This window comes from Lycium barbarum, chromosome 4 (assembly GCF_019175385.1).
Source record: "Lycium barbarum isolate Lr01 chromosome 4, ASM1917538v2, whole genome shotgun sequence".
Taxonomy (NCBI): domain Eukaryota; kingdom Viridiplantae; phylum Streptophyta; class Magnoliopsida; order Solanales; family Solanaceae; genus Lycium; species Lycium barbarum.
In genome coordinates this window covers 105,135,778-105,150,920 of record NC_083340.1, presented here as the reverse complement: position 1 = coordinate 105,150,920, position 15,143 = coordinate 105,135,778, and positions in this window count along the sequence as shown.

The following is a 15,143-nucleotide window of genomic DNA, read 5'->3' as shown; positions in this document are numbered from 1 at the left end:
ATTTTTAGGACTCGATGGGTACGTACATAAATCGAAACTTGAAGGCTCAGAAACAAGTTTCGGGTCAATCCGACTTAGTATAAGAAAGTTATGAGCGTTTGAAGTACAGAACCTTCTACAAGCGTTTCAGAAACTATTTTTGGAAAATCAAAGCAACAATTATATCAAATACCTTTCGGATATCGTTATGGATCAAATCAAATATAGCTTTTGGAACCATATGTACATATCAACACATATCAAAGATTCAATGGAATAATCGAACGTGCTATCATTTGAAAACCAAAACTTTAGTCATATCAATTATCTTTCGAAAGCCGTTCGGAAACATATCAAATAGATCTTCGGACTTCATAAGTACGCATCACAACCATATGAGACAGCTTATGGAAATCAAGAACGTTAGCCATCCTAGTGGCTCTAAGAATAGGAATCTCTTTGAAGTCATACATATACATCATCTACTTATTTCATAAGGATCATGCCAAAAGAAAGAAAGGGTGAGCCTTACATACCTGCTCCACGTCCTATTAGCTACGCTTAATTTTCCAAGCTCGTTATCGCTAGTCTACATTCAAGAAGATTGACACAATCATTAGACTCATTATCATATACTTGTCTTAATCCTTCAAATAAATTCACTTATGATCTGTCGAAATTTTGGCAGCATCTCCCCTGTAAATACACCATCCCCGAGAATCTAACTCGGCCCAAATCATCAATCAACAATCCGAGAATTCAACTCGGCCAAACTATCAACAACAATACCAACAATCGTGCCAACAACATCAACAATCAATTCAAGACGCATTCTAACATTAACAACCTTTGTCATACAATTCAACGACATTTCATTTATATTCAATTCAATTCACATAACATTCAAAACGACTCAATCAACATACTACTTCACCCGACACCTTCCAAATTCAACAAGAACAATAACAACCTATTTCCTTCTTTCAAATTCAATCACCACAACCCAACTTACAATCTTCTAAACAAATGTTTCACTTCCAAGTTCATGAATTATATTTACAACCTACACATTAGCAATATCATTCTTACAAATATAAGAAACCATACTAATGTCACACTAACTTCTTCCATAATCCACAAACAATCACAACTTCATTTCTAACCATTAAATCCTCATTTCTCATCATAGAATCTACCACAACAACAATTAAAATTCTAAGTAAAATGAATTCATCACATCCTACCATCATACAATCCCATTCGGCCACCACCCATATACATCTATTTCATGAATTTCATCCGTCTCTACATGCTACAACACTCACAAATCATCCATAACACATGGGAAAGAAGATTGAATACATGCCTTCTTCACTTGACTCCTTCATTCGGCTAGGCTTATGAATTGCCCAAATGAATGCTTTGCTTATTCCAATAACTACTCCATGTTAAAGAGAACGTTCCAATTGGTTGGAATACTAGAAGGAATTAATTATTCCTTGATCATTCTCCATGGTTCATGTTTGGCCACCATGGCCGAACACCCCCTTCTCTTTTTTTTTTCTTTCTCTCCAACTTCCTAAATTAAAATTAATGAATGAAGTGGTCCTCTCTCATATATATATTTAGCTCCTTCCAATGCCAAGTGGACACATGCCCTCTTCTCCATTTTTCTTGAACTTTCTTAAAAATAAACAAGAAGACCACTTGGCTTGTTACATAAGCTTGGTCCATATATATTTTTAAATTAGCCCCCATTTAATAAAATATGGCATGTGCCACACGGCCAACATGGCCCCTCCAAGAACTTTCTCGAATATTTTGTGAATTTCCCATTTTGCCCCTAGCCTTTCGCAATATTACCATGAGCCATTTTGTGAATTTCCCTTTTTACCCTTAACCTTTCTCAATATTTCCATACTAATAAACAACTTGTATATTAAAATAATTTTGGAACATAGTCTTGCCCTTAACCTACCACGACCACCTTGAAATATCTGAATGTATAAAATACGGGGTATAACATCCTCCCCCCCTCCCCTTTAGAACATTCGTTCTCGAATGTTCAACTGAATCTATGGGGTCTTGTAGCACTCCGGGGGTCCCTTTTTATAGTTTCCCTTTTCTTTGAGCCCATTCCATTATTCTTGTCCTTCCCAGGTCATCTCTTCTCTGTTACTGTTTCGTCACAATGTCTTAATAGAAGTCATGTTTTGTTATGTAACCTTTGCATCCGACGATCCAATATGGCCATTGCCCATTCCTTGCCCTCATACTCCTCGACACAAGTATACTTGTTTTTGATTTCTTTGTATCGGCACTCTGTCGTGAATTCCTTACAAATATGGTCGAGCATCGCTTTACGTCGATGGTTCATATGATTTCATAGCGTATATTCTCATGCTCCGTATAATTAATGGTTCATGAACTACTTTCTAGTATCCAATGAACTCTCTTATTTCCTTCACAGGCGCTGCGTTCTTTCTTTCAAAAATTTCAGACTACCAATGGTTGATACTTTCATTATAATAGTCGTTGTCATCAAAATATCCTTTGAGTCTAATATAACATGTTCTCCCCTCCTTTTTAAGGGGCTCCTTATACGCCAACCGTCTTTTTTTGATGTCTTCATTTATACCTTACTCCTCGTCTTCCTTTCCAACTCCGTGCACAACATATCGAAACTTCTTACCTTACGTTTTTCTTTCATTTCGCGCCCATATCATCCTTTTTGTCAACATTCCCATATATTCTTTTTATTCCTTCGACTAACCCATTAGTATATCTTTCCTACTTTCATCCCTAGCCCTTCTTGGATTTCTTCCTCCTATAACACCCTTCATCCCTTGTTATTTGTGGCATCGGCCCTGGAGGTCGTGAAATTTTTACTTTAAGCTCGCAAATCCATTTCATTCTAAGTCATCCTTTTGGAACGCTCCCATGTCCAAGGTAATCACATTAATGCGGCTGCACATTTGTTCCTTTATATACCTTTCGAGGGCCTAAGTCTCCTAACATCGCCACAAGGCTTTATCATTCTTTCTCTTACTTCACATTCCTTGTCGTAGTCACTATTCCCTTAGCCTTACTTGTTGGAATCGGTCCTCGAACTCCACACATTTCTCTTTGTTTCCTTTTACCACACTCTATCCCTTTTCACATGCCTACTTTGAGTTCTTACCCAAATAGTCTCGTGCTTTGCTGGTAGTTTCTCTCGGGGGCTTCACTCACTAAGGTAAGGTTTCTTACCTTTCACCTTTTTCCAACATTTTAATCTCCTTGTCTTCTATTTACTCACACTCTTTCTTTTCCAAATATTGTTGTATTAGAACATTTCCAATCTTAACCTGTGGTGAGCATAGCATTAGTTTAGCTCGTAACGCTTGTTCCGTTTATTTTTGTTGTCACTTGAACTCCGGTACCCTTACTCGATTGATGCCTTCTTTACCATAGCACCGGCTGCTGGGACATACACCACATACCCGTCGATACAATCACATATAGGATATCATACGCATTCCTATATATATATATATTTACTATCAACTAGCCCACAAAATACTTCCAAACGCTATTCAATCCTATCTTAATTCCAGAGCTGTGATGTACTTTCTGTCTCTTCACCAATATAGTCTGCCTCGTCCTGCGCGACTTCTTATGGTCTCCAACCATCCCGTATACTCTAGTTTCCCTTAGGCCACTCTAGCTTCTCATTTGTCTCTTATGTCTAGATATATAGAATTTTTTGCATACTTCCCAGGGGGTCACCCATCCTAAAATTGCTCCCACCTTAGCACGCTCAACCTCGAAACTTTGATGGAATCTGGTGCCTTAATGCTGATATAATCGCGTCCGCTTCCTCACATGACCTTCATTACATAATCTGGAGCAAGTCGAAGTCTTACAGATTCCGAGACATTTTCGTGACACGTCCTTCCCTTTACAATTACTATTTTACCCTTTTCAATTTCAAGTGTTCACTTTTCACTTATGTGTATAACTACCTTTCGTCCTAGATTCCCAGATTCCCGATGGTAGGGAACACACCTTCGTCGCCATTACTTGTAGGTACTCGGGTATCAGTCTGTCTGGATTCCTACTCACCATTCTTATGTGATAATCTACAGCAAAACTGATCGCCAACTTTCCCTGAATCCTCTAACAGGCCTTGCTCCTACCAAACCTCGAATGTTATCTATTTTAATCCTTTGGGCTGCTAACCGTCTCTCTCACAATCATTTTTCACGCCATGCCAAAATCCGTAGCTCCTTTAAAATATTACATCCCACTTATTGTCTATTCACAATATTTCCTTTTCACGCTTCCTCCTATTAGACGTATCTAACTAAATGACCTGGTTGTGAACAATTCTGACAGAATCTTCTTTTATAGCTCTTACTATTCATAATGTGTACGCAGCAGACATCGACAATACCTCACGGAGCATACGGCTATATGACACATTCCAGCCATCCAGAGCTTCCAATTTTAGGTAAAAGAACAAGATATCCATACTTACCCCCGTGACTTTCCATATCGCCACTCACCTCCTTCTGTCGTATCTAAGGCTTATATAAGGAATTCCATTTTATCCCTGTGACTTGGCTCTATCGCACGATCTAAGACAGAAATAAGGTCAACAATTCCTAGATGCCCCACAGCCTCCCGTTTATAAATGTGGCCGGCTTCACACCCATAAACAGGACTCTACTGGACACGACTTTGTAGACAACCCCTAGGACGACCTGCTCTGATACCACTTTGTCACACCCCAACCTTACTAGGGTGTGATGGGCACCCGACCCCATATTCGGAGCCGAGCGAACTCGCTGACTTTTATTACATACTTAATCTCTTTAGATTCTTACATCTAAAAGAAATGAAAAACATAGTTAAGCCTTCAGAATCTTTCTTTCGTTGTTCTCAAATCAAACAAAATTTGTGGTCATGTGGAATCTCTTATATAATATATAAAGACACATCAACTGGCGAAGCCGCTTTCAAGGCTGACATACTACACCCACGACTCTGTCTGCAAAGTCTCTAACTTCGAACAAGACATCATAGCATAGTACTCTGACCCAGCAACACTCCAGAGCAAATGGAGCTTGCCAACTCCGCTGGAACATCTTCTATAATAGCTTCTACTCATCTGGGTGTACCTGCGCGGCATGAAACGCAGTGTCCACAAGAAGGGACGTCAGTACGAGCAATGTACTGAGTATGTAAGGCATGAATGATAACATGACAATATGGACAGAACATGAATAACAACATAATAAGGAAATATGGAGGATAAAGGAAAAGGTATGACTGTAACTGCTTGCCTCTTAAGGCGGAATCATGCATGCTCACTTTTACTTTCATGCATACATAAACTGTCTGAATCAAATAACATCATTAGCCCGCGTCCGGGCCTCCCGCCTCCGGGGTAATCATCTCACGCCGCCCACTAGTGGTGCTGCCCGTGCCATATAGGCACGGTGTTATTATCCATAAGTCGCCCGCCTTAGCGGTGCTGCCCGGCCGTATAGGCGCGGTGTAATCATCACAACTTAAGCATGCATAAGAGCCCAATCAAAAGCTATAACTCCATCGGAGTGACGTAAGGTCGGTAACCTCCGATTACATTATGGAATAATCATCATGACTTTGTCTCACCTTGAAGGAGCAATTATTATAAGATGAGACTAGCAATGAATAACTGCGTTAAGAGAACATAGAATAAGATCATAAATCTCATAAGGTGTCGCTTCATATACATATGCACATAGAACAAATTTTTAGGACTCGATGGGTACGTACATAAATCGACACTTGAAGGCTCAGAAACAAGTTTCGGGTCAATCCGATTTAGTATTAGAAAGTTATGAGCGTTTGAAGTACAGAACCTTCTACAAGCGTTTCAGAAACTATTTTTGGAAAATCAAAGCAACAATTATATCAAATACCTTTCGAATATCGTTATGGATCAAATCAAATATAGATTTTGGAACCATATGTACATATCAAAACATATCAAAGATTCAATGGAATAATCGAACATGCTATCATTTGAAAACCAAAACTTTAGTCATATCAATTATCTTTCGAAAGCCGTTCGGAAACATATCAAATAGATCTTCGGACTTCATAAGTACGCATCACAACCATATGAGACAGCTTATGGAAATCAAGAACGTTAGCCATCCTAGTGGCTCTAAGAATAGGAATCTCTTTGAAGTCATACATATACATCATCTACTTATTTCATAAGGATCATGCCAAAAGAAAGAAAGGGTGAGCCTTACATACCTGCTCCACGTCCTATTATCTACGCTTAATTGTCCAAGCTCGTTATCGCTAGTCTACATTCAAGAAGATTGACACAATCATTAGACTCATTATCATATACTTGTCTTAATCCTTCAAATAAATTCACTTATGATCTGTCGAAATTTTGGCAGCATCTCCCCTGTAAATACACCATCCCCGAGAATCTAACTCGGCCCAAATCATCAATCAACAATCCGAGAATTCAACTCGGCCAAACTATCAACAACAATACCAACAATCGTGCCAACAACATCAACAATCAATTCAAGACGCATTCTAACATTAACAACCTTTGTCATACAATTCAACGACATTTCATTTATATTCAATTCAATTCACATAACATTCAAAACGACTCAATCAACATACTACTTCACCCGAAACCTTCCAAATTCAACAAGAACAATAACAACCTATTTCCTTCTTTCAAATTCAATCACCACAACCCAACTTACAATCTTCCAAACAAATGTTTCACTTCCAAGTTGATGAATTATATTTACAACCTACACATTAGCAATATCATTCTTACAAATATAAGAAACCATACTAATGTCACACTAACTTCTTCCATAATCCACAAACAATCACAACTTCATTTCTAACCATTAAATCCTCATTTCTCATCATAGAATCTACCACAACAACAATTAAAATTCTAAGTAAAATGAATTCATCACATCCTACCATCATACAATCCCATTCGGCCACCACCCATATACATCTATTTCATGAATTTCATCCGTCTCTACATGCTACAACACTCACAAATCATCCATAACACATGGGAAAGAAGATTGAATACATGCCTTCTTCACTTGACTCCTTCATTCGGCTAGGCTTATGAATTGCCCAAATGAATGCTTTGCTTATTCCAATAACTACTCCATGTTAAAGAGAACGTTCCAATTGGTTGGAATACTAGAAGGAATTAATTATTCCTTGATCATTCTCCATGGTTCATGTTTGGCCACCATGGCCGAACACCCCCTTCTCTTTTTTTTTTCTTTCTCTCCAACTTCCTAAATTAAAATTAATGAATGAAGTGGTCCTCTCTCATATATATATTTAGCTCCTTCCAATGCCAAGTGGACACATGCCCTCTTCTCCATTTTTCTTGAACTTTCTTAAAAATAAACAAGAAGACCACTTGGCTTGTTACATAAGCTTGGTCCATATATATTTTTAAATTAGCCCCCATTTAATAAAATATGGCATGTGCCACACGGCCAACATGGCCCCTCCAAGAACTTTCTCGAATATTTTGTGAAATTCCCATTTTGCCCCTAGCCTTCCGCAATATTACCATGAGCCATTTTGTGAATTTCCCTTTTTACCCTTAACCTTTCTCAATATTTCCATACTAATAAACAACTTGTATATTAAAATAATTTTGGAACATAGTCTTTCCCTTAACCTACCACGACCACCTTGAAATATCCGAATGTATAAAATACGGGGTATAACACTTTCTAAGGAAATATGTGTCCCTTTATATATGCATGAACTAGGATTTAGGGTAGAGTAGCCTCCAAGAAACTCTAACAAACCTTAGAGTTTGAAGATGAATTGAATTCATCTTGTAGAGTCAAATCCGGTAAAATTTCACTGTCTACAAATACCCCCTACTTCAAGACTTGTAGAGTGTAGACTTACTGAAACTCAAAGACGAGACTAGAAGTACCCATAAAATTGGAGCTTCCACCATGGCGAGTTTGGGGCTCCAAATTATGTAGAATTGATTGATTCTTCTCTCTAAATTTTCCCCGCGATTCTAGGGTTGTTAGTAGCGTATTTCTCGAACCTAGGATGATTTGGATGTGGAATTTCTTGGGGTGTATTTGAACTCCATGAAAGGATATTGTGGATCTTCTTAAAGTATTTGATAGTCAAGAAATATCCAGCCACATATCGATTTCTTTCTGAATATCCCGGAAAATTTATGGGATTTTTACCTGTCTCCTGAACTAAATTCTGGGAGAAAAAAGAATTTTTCTGCTTGATCCGGCTTACTATATTTCTCGTTTGTTAATTTCCTGTCTTGGTGGGAGGGAGATAAGGATATCTCGTTTTAAAAACAAATCAAATGAAAGTGAAAGAAAGCAAATTTCCCACTTTTTTCCTTTTCTGACGGACCAATCATTCCCTGAAAAAATCCGACTTTACTAATTCCAAAATAAATAAAAAAATACTACTACTAGATTTCTAATAGAGGTTGTAATGAACAATTCATCAATGACGAATAAAAAAGATTCTGTGTCGAGTTCTCTCTAGATCTTATTGTGAATATCTATGAGTTTATGGGATATTCGAGATGTCTTCTGAAGGGAATATGAGTCCCTTTATATAGGCGTGAACTAGGATTTACGATAGAGTAGCCTCCAAGAAACCCTAACGTATCTTAGAGTTTAAAGATGGATTGGATTCGTCTTGTAGAGTCTTATCTAGAATCCAGAAAATTTTACTTGTCTACACTTACACTTACTTATTAGTTTCATATTTAAATTATACTTGTTTTAGGAAAAAATTTCCCTGAACTATAACTTTTAAGTGCTAAAATCTTCCTACGTAATAAATGAAAAAGATGTGTGCTAACACCTCCTTAGAGGCACGTGAGGGGTAAAAGAAACTCATCTACGTGGCTTTTATAACTGCTAATTTAGCCAGAAAATCAGATTTTCTACTTTTTTATTTTTCTTTAGTTCTTGTTCTTTATATAAATGATATCTTCTTCCTCATCTAACTTGATTTTTTTTTATTTTTGTATATAAATGTGTGCTTTCATTAGAAAATTCTCTTTCTCTTAACCTCCAAGAGACGATGAAATAAAAAATTATAGATTGGAATTACGGTGAAATCAAACCAAATGGAAGTTGATTTACTTTAATTTATCTCAATCAGAAACGTCTCACCAAAATGAGACAAAAATGACATCCCTTATATTTTTCTCTTTACCTTTACATGTCGTCCCTTAGTTATTTTTACTTTTATTTTTCTTTAGATTAAGTTACTTAATTGGGATTTATAAAAATAAAATCATTAATAATCTAAAGAAAATATGAAACAAAAATTTGAAATAACATGTGTAATAACTTGGCAACTTTTTGGACGAGGGAATACGCATACATAACATATAACGAGTAGGATATTTTAGAGTGAATTCCCTAAATGGTCACCCATGTTATAGGAATTGCCACATAAAACCACTTTTGTTTCTTTTACGTCTAGAGTATCACCCAACTATCCCTCTTTTCCTCATAATATTCTAAACACCACAAAATCCTAGGTGGCATGTCATATCACATTAGAACTCTATTTTCTTAACAATAAATTTATTTAACTCATAGAAACTCATTTACCCCAACCCAACCCATGTCACTGATTTAGACACAATTAAAAAACATTCAAAGAAGTGCTTTTATACCGATAAAAAGACAAAATACTTTTTTGAAATATTGATAAAGCATAAACAAAAAGCCTGAACTTTCTTAATAAATTTGAGTAAAAGTAAGTTTATCCTTTTTTTGGTCTAAAAGTATGGTTAGATGTGTTTGGCCTTGTCGGCCTATATTTTTGGATTTCATTTTGTTAGCCTCGTCGACTTATGTACATTGATATGGGCATAGATGTCAATGATGATATAAAAGTATTGTTGTCCAATGGGACTAGTATGATGGATGAATGGAAATGTATGATTTAATATGTGGCTCACCTAGATATAAATGTAAAGGTATGTTAAGAGGTGCCCGAGTGGGCTAGCACCGGGTGCCCGTCGCGACCCTCCGGTTGGGTCGTGACAGTATGGCCCCAAAAACAATGTTCGCTAGGTTGAAAATCTCGAAGGATGTAGCCTAGAAAAAGTTAGGACAAAAAAAACTCACTCTTCTGAACTACGAAATGACTTGATCATCTTCACCGAGGTACATAGGCCGCTTAGACTTTTATTCTAAGCTCAGTCTCATGAGTTAAAAATATACATCATTCTATATGTTGCTCGAGTGAAGTATGATGGAGTGAAATCCGCCTGACTAGGAACATGCATATTATATACAAGCACCCTTTTGTTAAAATATGGACCTTCACTAAATTCTGATGGTTCAATAGGGGAAAATCTTCATGGAAATGGGTTTCTCCAAGGGGATGGTTGTAGCCTCTTAACACGTTGTCAAATCAGCAAGTTAATGTATTCAAATCCATCGGTTTTCATGTTGAAGTCTTAAAATACATCAAGTCTTCCAATTGAAGTTTTAAATGCACCATATCAGCAAGTTGAAGTCTTAAAAGACAACAAGTCTTCATGTTGAAGTTTCAAATCCACCATATCTGCAAGCTAAAGTCTTAAAATCTAGCTAGTCTTCAAGTTGAAGTTTCAAAACCACCATGTTTGCAAGTTGAAGTCTTCAAATCTGTCATGTCTTCAAGTTAGAATCTCAAATCCACATATCTACAAGTTGAAGTCTTAAAATCTAGCTAGTCTTCAAGTTGGAATCTCAAATCCACCACGTGGCAAGTTGAAGCCTTCAAAGATTGCCAAGTATAGTCTTCAAGATGAGGATCTCTAAATTTCCTTGCCTTAAGGTGGACTGGTTTAGTCCCTTTTCACCTTAAACTGGCCTTTGACGGATTTATCCTTAAAAGGATACCTAAATTTCCATACCTTAAGGTGGACTAGTTTAGTCTTATTGCACCCTAAGTTGGTCTTTTGCAAATTTATTCTTAAAAGCATATCTAAATTTCCATGCCTTAAGGTGGACTAGTTTAGTCCCTTTGCACCTTAAGTTGGCCTTTTCGTAGATTTATCCTTTGATGTTCCGTCGATATGGATATTTGGCTCCGAGGATTTGTCCTTTGATGTCTCGTTGATATGAAAATTTGGCGCCGTGGATTTGTCCTTCGATATTCTATTGATAAGGGTACTCCGTCGATAAAGGCATTCCATCAATATGAGAGTTCCATTGACATAAACATTCCATTATAAGGGCAAGCCGTTGATATAGACATTCCGCTGAAAAGGGCACTTCATCGATAAAAACATTCCATTCATAAAGGCATTTCGTCGATATGGGCGTTCCATTGTTATGGTTAACGGATCCGCTGCTGAAAAGGCAAAAAGGAACATATAATGCAAAAAGAAAAAAAAAAGTGGCAGAAAATCACTTTCGTTTCAGTGATTCTTGATCGTCAAAACACGAATTCGAATTAATTTAAAGATGTGCTGGTTTGTGCCCCATTAGCATGAACATGGGTTTATATAGATTATGAAAGAGGCGGTGATAATTTATTTCCCGCTATGTGCGAACGTATTTAAGGCAGCTAAAGAATTTGATACCAATATGGACTAGGTGTTAACATTCGAATTCAAAGAAAATCAGACATGACCTTGAAGAATAGTGGCGGTGGTATAATGTCCTTACCAATTAAATAATGATGTAGGTTTATTATGTGGCTATGCTAAGTCAAAGTAACACACACTAACTCATTATAGAAAGAAATAGTGTGTGTAATAGCTAAATGCATGACACATACTCAACCTTAATCATTGCAGTTGGAGAGGATTTTGTTTTTCTATTTTCTAAACATGCAAAAGTGAGAATTTTTGGCAAAGTTAAACTTCAAATGCCAAAACAGTAACGCCAATAATCCATATTTGTAATCAAATATGTATCATTGATACATTAGTCTCAAAGAAAAATATTTCAAGCACCAGGGATACATTACAAATGAATGGCACGAGCTACGTTTTGGAGTTCAAAGTCGATAAAATATTTAAATTCGACGTCATCATGATACTTCAAGGCTCGTCTTTAGTTTCAACACGTCCACATCCCGACAAGCCTTGAAGTAGGGCATTTGTGTACGATGGAATTTTTATTGAATTTAAATCCGTAAGAAATTCCGATTATATTAAGTTCAAGATATATAGTCCAAATAATTATTGTGGGTTAATGTAATTAGATTAATTATTTAAGTCCAATAAATATGAATTTTGTCACGACCCAAAATACAATCATGATGGCACCACACTAACCCCCCTGGTGGGCGAACCATCCCCTTAGCTCATCACTTATTCAGTTATGAAATTACTTAAATATCATGATCAATTAATGATAAGTCTAAGTCAATACCATAAATATAGAGTGTGAAAGATGCTAAGTCATAATACAATCCCCAGAAATGAAGTCATGGTACAAGAACTACAAACCAACGATGTCTAAGAATAATACATATGTCTGAAATATAATACAAATGTCTAATGGATTAGTAGTAGATAGATAGAAGAAACTCCAGGGCCGCATGCCAGGTAGGTAGCTCATCCTCGGGATCCTAGTAGCAAATAGCCTCAAGGCTAGAATCGGGGTGTGGAAGAAGGTCCTGCCTCACAATCTGCACTCAAGAAAAATGCAGCAAGAGTAGTATCAGTATACACACTTACTGGTAAGTATCATAGGCCGATTAAGATTAGCTCACTCATATAAGCACAAAATCAACAAGATAAATAGATAGGCACAAATAACCACTCAAATCACAGAAGATCTCATAACCGAATCATAGCCTAAGGTGGAGCATCTAAACACAAGTCTGCCAAGTTTCCAATATTATCTTAAAGTATCCATAATCACTAATACACCCAACAAATTCAGTCAATCGATGTAAAATGTGATGATGATATATGCAATGCAATGAAATGGACGTCATGCAATGCAATGCAATGCCCAATATCCCAACCTGCATACACATGCTCCAGACGGAATATCAACGTCTCAGAAATCATGATCCATGGAGGACCCGCGGAGTCCATGTACCCGTCACTCCGCACAAAGCCAAGAGGTGACTTTCATAAAACTAGCAACTCCACACAAAGCCCTGAGGTGACTTTCATAAAACTAACCACTCCAGACAAAGTCTAGAGGTGACTTTCATGTTTCACTTTGTATCATAAGATTCTAATGTCTTTTTCCATCAATTGTTCCACGATCCTTTCATCACGCTGTTTTCCATAACATTTTCATCATGCATGAATGTATGAATGCAAGAATAAGAAATCAATGCAATCAAAGCCACTGAATATGCGATGGAGATCACAAAGCACCAAAAGCCATATCAAGTCTTGCATAAATCACAACAACCATGAAAATGGAATTAACATAGAGTTTCAATCGTCATAGTTCTATCACCCCACATCACTTTAATTACAAAAATAAGTACACAACATGTCATAATGCTTAAAGTAACGGCGACAAGCCCATATAATCAGAAGTCATACCAACCTAAGAGTATATCCATTCCAACATCATGTCCGAAGACCTAATCATACTTTCTCCTGTCAATTCTACGCATACATACGTTTCACTAATTAAAGTCTAACTAAAGTAAGTTTTAACCTACCTCAATTGCTTAACAGAAGCCACGAACTACTCCACCTGAGCCTTCCTTTTCCGAAGCCCCTCAGAAAGATCGAAGTCTAATTATATCAAAACTAAGTTAGTTATGGACCACAACAAAGGAAACTAATCGAAAAAGAGTCTGGTGGGAAAGTTACCCAAAATACCCCTAATGAATCACGAGAGAAAAACCGAAAATTAAGGGTGAAATTACACTATACATAGTCTAATTAGTGATTATCCTTAATTTTATGGAGTTCTAACAACAATTTGTTCCTCAATTTCATCAATTACCCCAAAATCCCCAATTTGAAAAAGATTCCTAATTCCATAAATTGAATTCTTGAAGCAAAGAGAGATTTAAGCCCAGAATCTAGTTATCTCATGATTAGACAGTAGAAAACAGTGATTAACTCAATAAATACTCAATTAGATAAAAAGGTTTTTTTATATCAAAGTCTAGGTTTCCATACCCATCTACCCTGTAGTTCATAAACACCGTAGATGCTAATAATGAAACACAGACTACTAGTGTAAGGCACAAGGACTTACCTAAAGATTATTCCACTACCAATTCTTCATAAATCACCACAATGCTCCTTAGGATTAGGTTTTTGGTGAATGGGAGTAATGATTCGAAGTTGGGAAAGAAATAAGGTTTCTAATTCAGCGATCATCGCTGGGGGGAAGGGTGTCTCGCTTCCGCGATTCCGCCTCAGCGGATAGTCGTCTGCTGGGGCAGACTTCATTAAATGACTAGGCTTTTCGCTCTTGCGGGCCAAGTCCCGCTTGGGCGGACCCGCAGGGGCAAATCCATTTCGTTGGGGCGAGACATCAGAAACCAGAACCTCGGGTTTCACCAAGTTTCAACCCAAGATCCCAACATCCATCCGAGACCTCTTGGATACAAACTAAACATCTAGACACAAGTAAAACATGCTACGAACTCATCCGCGACCTTGGAATTTCCACCGGAGGTCATCTCTACTCGGTCAACCCCCAACAGCCAAAATCAAGTTTCCAACCAAGTACTCAAAATGCACCCGAAAGCCTCGGAAACCAAACCTGCCTCCCCACCAAGTCATAAACGACCATCCAGATCTCACAAAATTGACAAAATTGCGAAAACGGTCCTTTACCCAAAAGTAAACTATTGGTCAAACACTTTCACTTAAGGGTTCTAATTCTTTCAACCTTTACTAGAAACGCCGGAATACCTCGGGAACTGGGTTGACCGAGGTAATATGGTCAAAACACTTATAATGAACGAACAGGTCATTACATCAGATACTAATTAAACAATTGTTCATCCTCAAATGGACAAGCAATGAAACAAAGGAAAGGTACCTGACTGGGTGAAAAGCTGGGGATATCTACTATACATATCAGACTCGGTCTCCCAAGTAGCCTCCTCGACTGGACGGTGCTTCCACTGAACCTTCACCAAAGCTATTTTCTTTGACCTCA